Here is a 13,215-nt window from a genome sequence, read left to right on the forward strand (position 1 = left end):
ATCAACTATAATTTTTCTCTTATTTAAGTAGTAATATTATATACCTTAAATAAATTATATAAACTTTATAAGATAAACATATTTGATATACAATAGTTAATACAAAAAATATAATGACAAAAAATGTAAAAACACTTGGTGGTATAGAATAGTAATATTAAAAATATAGTAAAATAATAATATATTTGGGAGTTCATAGGAAATGAATATGGATAAATAAAAATAAATAAATGAATGAATAAATAAACAGAAATAATTGTCAATACTAGTTATAGCATATAGTTCATCTAGAAGCTAGAACAGGTTTTAAACTGACAGTGCTATTGAGTCCAGGGGGTATATGAGCCCTCAATCGCAATATCCATTCTAATTCAATATTCTCTAGATAATTCATATTACTCCCTCCTAGCTTAACACGTTTAACTATATCTAGAACTCGAAAGAGAAAACTATGATCATGGTAAATATTAATATGTTTGGCTAATGCATTTGTTAATACAGACTTTCTAATTTCATAGATGTGATTGTATATTCGATTCTTTAATTTCCTTGTGGTTAGACCTACGTAGTAGGCCTCACATTTAGTACATGTCGCCAAATATATAACATTAATAGTGTCACAAGTAGCTTGTATTTTAAAATGATAGACTTGATTTAATGCTGGTACAATAAAATGATCATCTGTTATGATGTATTTACACATATTGCACTTCTTACATGGTATTGTCCCTGTATATGACCTTTTGTCTTCATTCATCCTTGTGCTTAATCTTTCATTACATAAGATTCTTTTCAGGTTTCGACTATTTCTATAACAAAAATGGGGAATATCACCTACCAACTTCTTAACATCTTGATTGGCTAAAAGTATGTTCCAATTCTTTTTAATGATACTTGTGATATTGTAATTATCACTGGTGGTCGATCACATGCCCACCTTCACTCACCGACTTCCCTGTATCATACACCATAACCACAATTACATTACTACCCGTAACCACAAAAACTTTAACAAAACAAACTTTTTAAATTCTCTAAAAGCAGTAAACTGGAACAATCTACGGACACTAGCCTTAGATGATGCAGTTGCTCACTTCAACTCAACATTCCTAGAAATACTAGACTCCCAAGCTCCCCTGCAGACAAAGAGAATAAAAAATAACTCTGCCCCCTGGCTTACCAAAAACACACCATCTACCATGCGCCTCAGAGACAAAGCCTGGGGACTATATCAGAAAAACAAAACACCTGAACGCCATATTGATTACAAATCACTTCGAAATAAAGTAAAGAAGTTTATTATCTCTGATAGACAAAAATACTTTTTTACACTCCAAAACAATAATAAAACTAATCCTCAAAAGTTTTGGAAAGGAATTTCTACCCTCCTAAATCCCAGTAAACCACACACCCCTACCCCAGACCCAAATGTTCCTGATTTAGACTTAGCTACTCAATTTAACTCCTTTTTCATTGAATCTATTAGCAAGTTGACTTCCTCCTTCCTTAGTCCCACCTCTCCATCAAACTCACCCCCACCCTCTCCTGCAAACTCTCCACCTTTCACTATCACTCCTCCCTCCTTACCATCTACTCACAATCAATCCTCCAATTCCTCTCCTACCCCAACTCCTTCATCATCCTTACCTTCCTCCAACTCTCTTTCTCCACAATCAGCTCTATTTTCACTAAAACCAATACCCACTTCTGCTATAAAGAAACTCATACAGAAATTGAAGCCATGTACAAATGCACCTGATAACATTCCCTCTTACTTCCTAAGTATAGCCGCTGAAGCAATTGCCTATCCTATAAGCATTCTAATAAACCGTTCCATCCATGAATGTACAGTGCCCCAACTCTGGAAACAGGCCTTCATCATTCCTCTGCATAAAGGAGGCAACAACTGTAACGTCAACAATTTCCGTCCCATTGCTATCCTGTCCCCCATTTCTAAACTCCTAGAAAAATGTGTCCAACTCCAACTCTTACCACATCTCTTAGATAATAACCTTCTAACCCCTACTCAACACGGGTTCAGACCAAATCATAGCACTATGACAGCCCTACTCTCCTATCTTGAGACTCTGGCCAAATTGTCTCCACCCTACTACTTGACCTCTCTAAAGCCTTCGATACCATCTCACACAGCCTACTCTTAACTAAACTTTCACAACTTCACCTCTCTCCCTCTTCCGTAAACTGGTTCTCTAGCTGTCTATCAAACAGATTCCAAGCTGTAAAATGGAAAAAAGCCACTTCCTCCTTTCTTAGTACCCCTACCGGAGTTCCCCAAGGCTCCATTCTAGGTCCCCTCCTTTTCAATATATTTATAAATGACTTCCACAAATCCATTCCATTCTCCAACATCATCCAATATGCAGATGATTCTACTATTATCTGCTCTGATACATCTCCCTCTATGCTCCAAAAGCTTACACAAGAAGCTTTTTCAATTACTGAACACTGGATGAAAATAAACCACCTAGCTCTCAATGCCTCCAAAACAAAACTAATGGTATTTACCCCCTCAAAAACTACCCCTTTCGATACGAATACATTCTCCATTACTAGCAAAAATAACTCATCCTTGGAACTGGTGTCTGAAACCAAGCTACTTGGTGTCCAAATTGACAACCAGTTTAACTTCAACTCCCATCTACAACTAAATATCAAAACCCATCAAAAACTAGGCATGCTCTACCGTCAAAATCAATTCCTTACACGCTCCTCTAAAAGCTCTCTCTCCTCTTCTTTTCTTATCCCCTCCCTTCTCTATGGAGCTCCTCTACTAACCAATCTTCAGTCCTCTCTAAAAAAACAACTTTCTTCATGCTATAACAAAATCGCTAAATTCATAAATGGCCACAGGTCCTCCACCCACCACTGCACCTCTCTCCAAAAACTAAACTGGCTTGAGTTACCTAATCAACTCAACTACACTCAGTTAACTCTAGCCCACAAGCTCATACTCAACCCATCTCTCTGTCCCTCCCTGTCCTCCGCCTTCCGTATGCACCTACCCAATAGGGCTCTAAGGTCTAACAATCAAAACCTATTAGAAGTATACAAACCAACTCGTCCACCTGGCAAAAACTTACTATCCTCTAACCTAGCTCGCCTCTGGAACTCACTCCCACCATCGATTCGCACTACTCTCAATCATAACATGTTTAAAAATCCCTTCATATGTATCTAAGGTCCCAGTGGGAATGCTCTTGCTCCCACCCCTCATAAAAGGCCAAAGGGGAATGCTCCTGCTCCCACCCCTCATAAAATATGATATTCACATCTTCCTTCACACTCATGTTTACCTGATTGTACCTTATAAGCTTGTTCCTTACAAATCAACCACTCTGATTGTGTAAAGCAACATTACTTCTCTCTAAATAGTATTGTTAGAACTGCTAAAGTTCAAGTTTATATTTTTTAAATATTTTGAGTATTGTTTGTTGTTTCCTAAAAGACTCAACTCATATGTTTTATATCTTGTACTACTGTATTTATCATGACACTGTTTGTACATACTTTGTATTGCTTTGTGGAGCTTTTCTCCCCAGGACTCCATTGAAAACGGGTTCTCTTGACCCAATGGACTATCCTGGTAAACCAACTGCAAATAAATAAATAAATAAATCTGGCCCGGTAACGTCCATAAAAAGATCTTAATTTATTAGCGCCAGTGATTGTTTTCCGTGTGTCATCTGTTATGTTCCCATGAACATGTAGCTTGTAGGCATTGGCAACTTCATCTAATAAATCAGATGGATACCCCCCTCTGTAGAAATAGATCTCTCATGTTTTTTAATTCCAGATCTCTTACTATTTTGTTACTACAGAGTCTATCTATTCTCATAAACTGATTTTTGACTATATTATGAAAAATATGCCTAGGATGCATACTATTGAAGTGCAAAATGGCATTCTTCCAGCTTTTCTTCGTATATATAGTGGTGTCCAAAACACTAGCATTAGTAATTGATATGGTGATATCTAAAAAACTAATGCTTGTTTTGGAGTATTCCATAGTGAACTTTAAAAAGTTCGTTGTTGATTCTAAAAAACTTAGTAATTTGTGCAGGGAATCTATATCGCCTCTCCATAAAATTAAAATATCATCGACAAAACATCTGTATAATATGATATGTTTGGAGAAGATGCTATTTAGAACATACTGATGTTCCCAGTTATGCATAACCAGGTTCGCATATGAATTTGCACAGGGGGTGCCCATCGCAACCCCCCAAACCTGTTTGTATAACTGATTGTTAAAAGAAAAGACATTATTGTTTAGCACAAGATCCAGTAAAGTGCTAACTAACAACTGTGTATCTTTATCTAAAGTAGCATCTCTGCACATTACTTCTCGTATTGCCTGCATGCCATAATCATTCTGTATGACAGTGAATAAATTATTCACGTCCATTGTAACTAAGAACAAGGAGGTTGAACTATCTATTTCTTTCTGTATATACATTAAATCCTTCAGTAGTTGTTGTGTATCTCTAAGGATACTTGGTATGCTTTTCACTATAGGTCCTAACTTGGACTCTAGGTAAATGGAAATGTTTTCAGTTAACCATTTATTACCCGCTACTATGGGTCGGAGAGGTGGTGGAAACTGATTTTTATGCATTTTGGGCAGTCCCTTTATGAGTGGAATTAAGGGACATTCTATTAGATAATACTCATATAGTTGTTTACTTATTTGTCTACACATTAATAGATCGTATAGTGTATCATGTACAACATAAATGAGTCTATCTAGCTCTAAATCATTCATGGTAACATATTTCTGTGTATCACTCAACATATCCAACATTAAATTATTATAAAAAGAAGTGTCCATCATAACACGTCCCCCACCCTTATCTGCTGGTTTCATGATTAAATTTTGATCCTTAGATAAATTGCCAAGTGCTGCTTTCTCATGAAAATTTACGTTGTAATACATATGACATTTAATAGCATTCCTTTTAGACTTGGAAAAATAATCATAGAACTCTTTTTCACAAACTTGAACAAAGCAACATATATTAGTAGGCATGTCAGGTATAAAAGTGCTCTTTCTTTTAAAATTAGGCTCATTATGAGCATAACTAATTGAAACTTTGTCTTTAAACAGTAATTTGAGAGAAACATTTCTAGCAAACATTCGCAAGTCTATCAACAGTTCAGTCAGGCTACTTGCCTGGGATAGAATAAAAGACAAACCTTTATTTAAAAGACTGGTCTCATTTTCATCTAACGAACGATTGGATAGATTAAAAATATTTCTCCTTGATTCCAAATTCTCTTCCGAATATTTTCTTTTCCTCCTTCCCCTGCTGTTTGATCTGTTCCGATTCTCTACCCGATATTTCACGGGGAATGGTAAAAAACCCTGCGATGTTGCTGGCAAACAATCCTTGAGTCTCGCACCATTTTTCTGATCCAACAGTCTCAAACCTTCTTGGTCAGGTGGTAAAGTGTCATTATTAGACTTTCCTTCTTCTGAACGCTGACGTTCTATAATCACTGTTTCATTAGGAGCTCTTGTGTGAATGACGCAAGCTAAATTCAACGGAGAGCCCCCGTTTGCAGCAGGTGGAGCCTGTTTTGTATTATCAGACTGAGGGCGCAATGAAGCTGAAGTATCAGAGTTATCAGGTTGAGACTGTGAGGAATTGAACCTCGGCCAGACAAAGATCTGTCCAGTAAGAAAATCATTATAGTCTCTAATCAACTTCTTATGTTTAATTTGTTGTAGCCTGTCACTGAATGCCATTACTTGCAAGTACATAGCATCAACTTTTTTGATGTAAACTTCTCCTTTAAAGGTTTCGCTGATGTTATGATGTAAATCATCCACTTTAATTATAAGCTCACGTTCTATAGGAGTAAAATAGTCAATGAGAAGATGTATATATTGTTTGCTAAAGCCAATGTTAAGTTCTTGCCACTGCTTAAGTAACAAAGGATGTGATTCTCCATACGTCGGCATGCACAAAATGCGCATCCCTCTTGGGATCACATTAAAGTGGAGACATGCCTCAAGATGACGTCTCTGCCAAATTAGTTTGTGTAGTTTATAAAGATTATTCTCCAGGTCTCGAAGACAACTAATAAATTCTTTATGTTCAATAGCAGTACCTGCATAAGTATCCATTGGTATAGACCTGCCTAGGTCTATATTTAAAAGCGGGTTGGAGCGTTGATGTATAGCATCCTTCCATTTATTCATGTTATCCATAGGAACAGGATTAGGATTGTAGTTGAGTTCTACTTGAACATCTTCCATTGTGTGACGGTAAAGCAAACCCAAAATAACGATGAATAGAAGCAGAAAGAAGGTGGTTACCATCCAAAGATCTCGAATGTAAAGACAGAAACAATCCCAGGAACACCAAAACGAGAAACACCACGATGTCTTCAAATAAAAATCCTTTATTAACGAAATAACAAGCGCTTTCACATACTATCCAGTATGCTTCATCAGGTTACAATCCATGAGTAAATACTGATGCCTTATATAGCAGAAATTAATTGATTAATTTCCCGCTCTTTCTGATCAATCAAGTAATTACATATAATTAATATATTAGCTCATTGAGTCTTTTTTAAATAGAACATTCAGTATATTTGATATAGCCCAGAGTATTAAGGGCAAACATTTACACCTATATTTATGTCTTATTTATATAGGTTCTAACCTAAATATAAATAACCAAATATACGGAAGTATTATATACATACAATCTATCTAATGAATATGTATATATAGATGTCATAAAATGATATAATATAAAATGTCCTCTCCAACTGTTGAATAAAAATGTACTAAAACATAATAAGCTAAAATAGTATAAAAAAATATGTATATTACCTATATACATCAACTATAACTTTTCTCTTATTTGAGTAGTAATATTATATACCTTAAATAAATTATATAAACTTTATAAGATAAACATATTTGATATACAATAGTTAATACAAAAAATATGACAAAAAATGTAAAAACACTTGGTGGTATAGAATAGTAATATTAAAAATGTAGTAAAATAATAATATATTTGGGAGTTCATAGGAAATGAATATGGATAAATAAAAATAAATGAATAAATAAATAAACAGAAATAATTGTCAATACTAGTTATAGCATATAGTTCATCTAGAAGCTAGAACAGGTTTTAAACTAACAGTGCTATTGAGTCCAGGGAGTATATGAGCCCTCAATCGCAATATCCATTCTAATTCAATATTCTCTAGATAATTCATATTACTCCCTCCTAGCTTAACACGTTAACATGTTAACTTAACATAACTTAACATGTCTCTAGAGATGTAATCGATAACAGGTGTATGGAGAACAGTGGATGTGAACCCATAGTCGTATCTTATGCTAGTGATATTGAGCAGATACATACTGTTATCAATTCTTATTGGCAGATTTTGGCTGTGAATGATCATGTTAAGGAAATAGTAGGGGAGAGACCATTTTTTAGATATAAGAACAAGAAATCCCTTAAACGCCATTTGTGTTATAGGGACAATGTAATAAGAAATCCATTATTAAATGATTATTATATACCTTGTATCAGTTCTTCACCAATGTTTTTAGATTGTCTAATATGTTATAACTATTTCAACTGCAGATGTTTTTGGTTTATTATTGAAAATTGTAAAATTATTGTTAAAATGTTATGTAATAATTTGGAGCTATTCTCCCTGGGTCTCTGCTGAAAATGGGCTTCTGCCCAGTTTAACTTTCCCAGTAATGAAATGTCAATAATTATTAAATAAATCACTACATGCACCACCAGAGTACTACACAACAGACTGTACAGTATCACTACATACACTACCAAATATGTTATAAAGGTTAGTCATGAAAAGTGTCAGTTTTTACTTTCTGTTGGAAGGTTGCTAAGTTGTAATGTACTTTACCACTGCTTAAGCAGAAAAGTGTTTTGTCGCAATCTTTTACCTTTCATGAAACTGATTTGGTGCTAAAATGGTGTTTTTGCAGTTTATTTAGTTGTCAAAAAAGTGTCAGTAGTATTATCTTAATTTCCTTAGCCAGAGTATTTAGTAAAGTTTTTTTTTTTTTTGTGTAAGAATATTAAGGCATACTTTAGAGACAGGGTGGAAGTCTCAGGGGAGGTAGAAATGAAGGGGGATGAATGTGTAGTCTTATTATTTGGACAGTAGTGAATCTATATCAGTAGCTAACAGGAGTGCACGGGAAAGCATAATCCACTTCTTATGCTAGGTTAAGTAGCCACTGTGGTTATGCAGAAAGTAGGGAAACTGGCATCAGAATGCATATTCCATGTACAGTGTTACATTTATTGTTAGTGTTTGCTAATGTGTTGAATTTATGCATAAATTATTACAAAAAAGATAGCTGAACAGCTTTTGCTGTTTTTTGGCAAATGTGGCATTTCTATACATTATTTCTATGAGAGGAAGTATACAGATGATCATTGGGGGCCAAATGCATGAATAGCTAAACTCTTCTGAGGGAAGACTTCCAGGATGGGTGGAGCATGGTTTTACTTCATAACAGGGAAGAGACAAACTCTTGGGACTAGTTTAATGGGAAGAAATAAATGAAACCGTATTCAGAAACTGCTTCTCACTAACAGCTCTCCACAAGTCAAGACACAAAACTTTCACTAAAACTATCAAAATCATACATACCTGTCAACACAGGTATTTAGCTATCCTCTGTGATACAAACTGCAGTTATCTCCCATGTGCAGCACTGCATACTTTTTTCAGTTAAGAGTCATTGCTTAGTAGGTGTTAAAGGACTTTAGAAAGTTCCCCCAAGTCTGAAACTGCTGGAGCAGATTGACTTCATGTCAAGTTCCTAACATTTATTTATTTATTTATTGACATTTGTTAACCGGGTTAGTCCAACTGGGCTTGGGACCCATTTTCAGTGGAGACCCGAGGAGAAAAGCTCCAGGAAATGCAGCAGTTTACAATTGAGGTTATACAATCACTAAGTAGGTCTTTTACAAGCACAGTTTACACAAACAGATGATAATACTTAAAAAAAGAGAAAAAAGTTATACAGTGTTGAATATGAACAAATTGGTTTCACAGTAGCTATGTTAGACAAATCAAAAGAAGAAAATTAAAAGGTAGTATATCTGTATTATATTACAGGGTAGCAGTGTAATTTCATATTTACATATTTACATTACTGGTTTGTTTTGTCAGTGCAGGTATCAAAGATTTGGGGAGAAAAAAACAGGCTTGATTTGGTCAAAAACAGTAAGAAAAAGGGGGGGGTGACATAGGGTATGGGGAAAGTTATCAAGTTGGGGCTTGGCAAGGATAGATTTTAGAAGGTGAGCCTTGAGTTTTTCTTTAAAATGGGATGGGTGAATGATGGAACAGATGTCACTGGGAAGTTTGTTCCAGGTTTGGGCAATGGAGGATTTGTAGAGGTATTTGCCGATAGTTTTTTGGGTTGGTGGGTTTGTAGCAGTAGTTGGTTAGAGGTATGAAGAGTACGGGGAGGAGAATAGATTGAGATGAGAGAAGAGAGGGTAGGGCAGAATGAAGGTTTGTAGAGAAGGGAGTGTAGCATTTGAAGTTGAGATAGCTGCAATAAGTGGGGAAATTCGAGCCAGTGTAGGGAGTTAAGGGATAGACAGTGGTGTGCATTATATGGTGAGTTTGTAACAAATCTAGCTATCTTATGGTATGTTTGTTGAAGTTTGTTTAAGGTAGTAGTTTGGATATGGGTAAATATAGGGGCAGCATAAAGAAGGGAGGGAAGGAGAAAAGCTTGGGCAAGGGGCAGTCTAGCATTGGATGTTGGGTATCTTTTGTTACGATATAGAAGACCTAGATTCTGGTGAGTCTTTTTATACTGTGTAGAAGTATGTATTAAATCCTGGAATGATACTATATATTGCTTGGTGACACCCACTAGTACAACTTGACAATGAGAGAACTTTAACTGTCTGATACGCTGACATACAGACATGACTTAGTGACTCCCCCATCCCGTCACCCTTTCCTTCTGAAAAGTTGTCATCCTACTTGATCACATTCTGATGGGCTTGTTTGCCTTTTCAGCATAGCAATTGTGGTAAAGCATTTCATAACTGCTGTTCTATTACCTTCAGTGTCTTATGTTTAATATTTTGTCTTTAGGTACACTTAAATTCCATTTCATGAATTTGAAAACACAATTGCTGCCTTCCTGGTTAGGCTTTTTTGAAATCTGATGTGTTTATCTTTGGCCGTGACATTCACTGTCCAGGTTTTATGCACCAGTGTCTTCTACAGCTTATTTTTCAGCTTCTTTGGTATTCTTCAGTCATATACTACACCTGACACTCTGTGCCAGTTGGCTGCAGCACCTCTAATTCTAGCTGTGATCTCCTCATTAAGACCACCATTCTCCGCAACAACCCATCCCAGATACTTGGCTCTGTTAACCTGTTCCACTGTTTTTCTCTTCTGTTTCAGTTTGCAGCTTTTCCTGATTTCCTCCATTTGTTGCCATAACTGTGTTGTCTGCACTCAGTTTAGCCCATATGCATTCAACTTTGCATTCTAGTCTCCTGTCGGTTGCAGACGTTCCTGTTCAGTGACCGCTTGTAGTGCAGCATCATCTGCATACAGCAGCTTTGCAGATTTTTCCCTCAGACCTGTTTGCTAACATAATCATGTCATTTGGGTATTCCTCCTGTGCTACAGTCAGCAGAGAGGAAGGTGGGAGGCTTTTGCTTATCTGAGGCATAGACTGCAGTGGTGGCAGGTATGGGCCACTACCAGGACTTTCTGGGAGTCAAAGGGGTGGACTATACTTAAATTTGCCAAAGCTCCCTGGTCACCATTCACCTGTGGGAGTCATAGGGTGGGCTAGACTTGAATGTGCCAAAATTCCCTGGTCATTATGGACCTGTGGGTGACATAGGGGTGTGCTAGACTTGAATGTGCCAAAACTCTCTGAGCACCATTCACCTGTGGGAATCATGAGGTGGGCTAAACTTGAATGTGCCAAAACTCCCTGGGCACCATCCACCTCTAGATCATATGCTTAGGCTGCTGTACTTGTGTGTCCAGTTGTTCTAGCTGGCCACTAATATATGTCCTGGGCATATGTATTTTGGCTTGGATCATCCCCAGCCCTCTGTGGAGGGCTGTTTAGCCTACAGTGAGTTGTGATATCCCTTTCACCATCATTCTCTGCATCTCACAAGTTAACACATGGAAGGTATGCAACATTGTCAGACATCTGCATTAACTTCTACTCAAGCTATGCATTCTAATGGACTTTTTGTTGGGTTTGAACCATGCTATAGCAGATTTGTTTGTACACATCACCCACATGCTCAGGCTTCTGTCTTAAGGAAACTGTTTCATGGTGCAGCGATCACACAGCCTGCTTCTATTCACAGCCCCAACACTAGTAGCACGCCATGAGTGGACAGCCCCCAGTACATTCAGATGATATGTGCTCCTCTTCCTAAATCATAGATACTTCATTGTTTTGGGTATACAATAATTGTGTACAGAATTACCTGTGATGTGCATTAGCTGTGAAGTTTTATCACAGTAATTGCAGTGATCTGCAATCAAAAGCCAGCATGCTGCCACAAACTGATGTTAATGTTTTATAATAAATGAGCTTCAACTTCATATAAAGACATTTGTGCATGTGTCTTTGTTTTTCATAACATTGTCCAATGACATGAGTCTGCAAACAAAAATTAATGGAGTTGGTATGGTAATGTCAAGTGTGTGTGTGTGTGTGTGTGTGTGTGTGTGTGTGTGTGTGTGTGTGTGTGTGTGTATGTGTGTATATATATATGTGTGTGTGTGTGTCATAAACCCCACATATTGCAGTATTGCTTAACATAAGTTCCTCATGTAATCAGTGTGATATCAGTCTGATATAGTCAGCTCTGCTGCCTGTAATCATTTAACTGTACTTCATTGATGACCTCTACCCCTGACATTTGCTGTACTTGTCAAATGAACTGACTGCTGCCATGTTACAGTAATGGTATTGGTTAACTTGCTCAGTGCTTAAAGACACTGTTCTATAAAGATTCACATTACAACACGTGTATACTCCTTTCCATCCAGTCTATAAAGATTCACATTACAGCACAAGTGTATATACTCCTTTCCATCCATTCTCAAGCTGCTGGTGCTTCCACCGTCATGTGTTCCTGGGTAAACCAAATACATCTGTGTGACACGGTGTTGTGACCACATACTATATATACATATCTCTCATAGTCTGTGTTAGGATAAGTTTCAGTTGCAGTGATTAATGGTGTATACCTTCCCCCACCAACAGTAGCACCCATCTGGTGTTTGAACTGCTGAGCTCTACAGTTATGATGCGTACATGTTTTGATACATCTGTTATCATCATTGCACATTCACACAGTAATTAACATATTATGAGCATGCCCTGTAAGTAGAAAGGCTGATCTTTATATATCTGTCTCAGAGACTGATTTCTGATGCAACCTACCATTATACTGCTGCAAGTACTGGGCACTGATACTGTTGGTCAGGTCCATGTGTAATGTGTACAGTACAGGGTCGTTTGTCTTGCTCAGATGAAATCCTGCACACTGTCACCATCAAGTTGTTACACTAAACACAAAGCACTGTTGTTAGCATTAGGATGCATCATCATTGAAAGATAAATCAACATTGTCATCATCAGCTACTGCGCTACTCTGTGATGATCCATATTGAAGCACTTGCCATCACTGCCAGAGTTCCTGTGTAACATAGTGCCAGTGTCCATGGCACAATAGCTAGCATACTCACTTTAGTATGGGAAAATCAGAAGGCTGGGGGGGTTCTTTTCTCAAACCAAGTGATTGGATTAATTTTTCATTGCTCATACTGCAGGGCTTTGTTAGGGGGTTCTGCATTTGTGAGTGTGATGTCTTCCAGTCGAGGGGGTAAATTTAGGCCCTATCTGCCTCAGTCAGTGGTAGTCATATGGATGTAAAACATCCCGTGCCACGCATTGAAAAGAGAAGCTGTTCCAGGTGCCCTGGCCAAATTTCCCATGGTCAATATGAATGTTAAAGTGGGCCTCACCTGAAAAGAAGCAGCTGGCCTAGTGAGACTAACCCAATCAACAAATGGTAAATAAAATAAAAAAAATGCGTGTGTGTGTGTGTGTGTGTGTGTGTGTGTGTGTGTGTGTGTGTGTGTACGCTCATGTAACTC

General features: G+C 37.2%; 1 protein-coding gene across 1 annotated transcript in view; it reads left to right on the top strand.

Annotated features, from left to right (window-relative positions):
• LOC122792423 (CSC1-like protein 1) overlaps positions 1-13,215 on the top strand; it is a 740,103-nt gene that overhangs the window by 126,251 nt on the left and 600,637 nt on the right. The gene's annotated exons all lie outside the window — the stretch shown is intronic.

The sequence above is a fragment of the Protopterus annectens genome, chromosome 1.part2, assembly GCF_019279795.1.
Source record: "Protopterus annectens isolate FY-2018-M chromosome 1.part2, PAN1.0, whole genome shotgun sequence".
Classification (NCBI taxonomy): Eukaryota; Metazoa; Chordata; order Ceratodontiformes; family Protopteridae; genus Protopterus; species Protopterus annectens.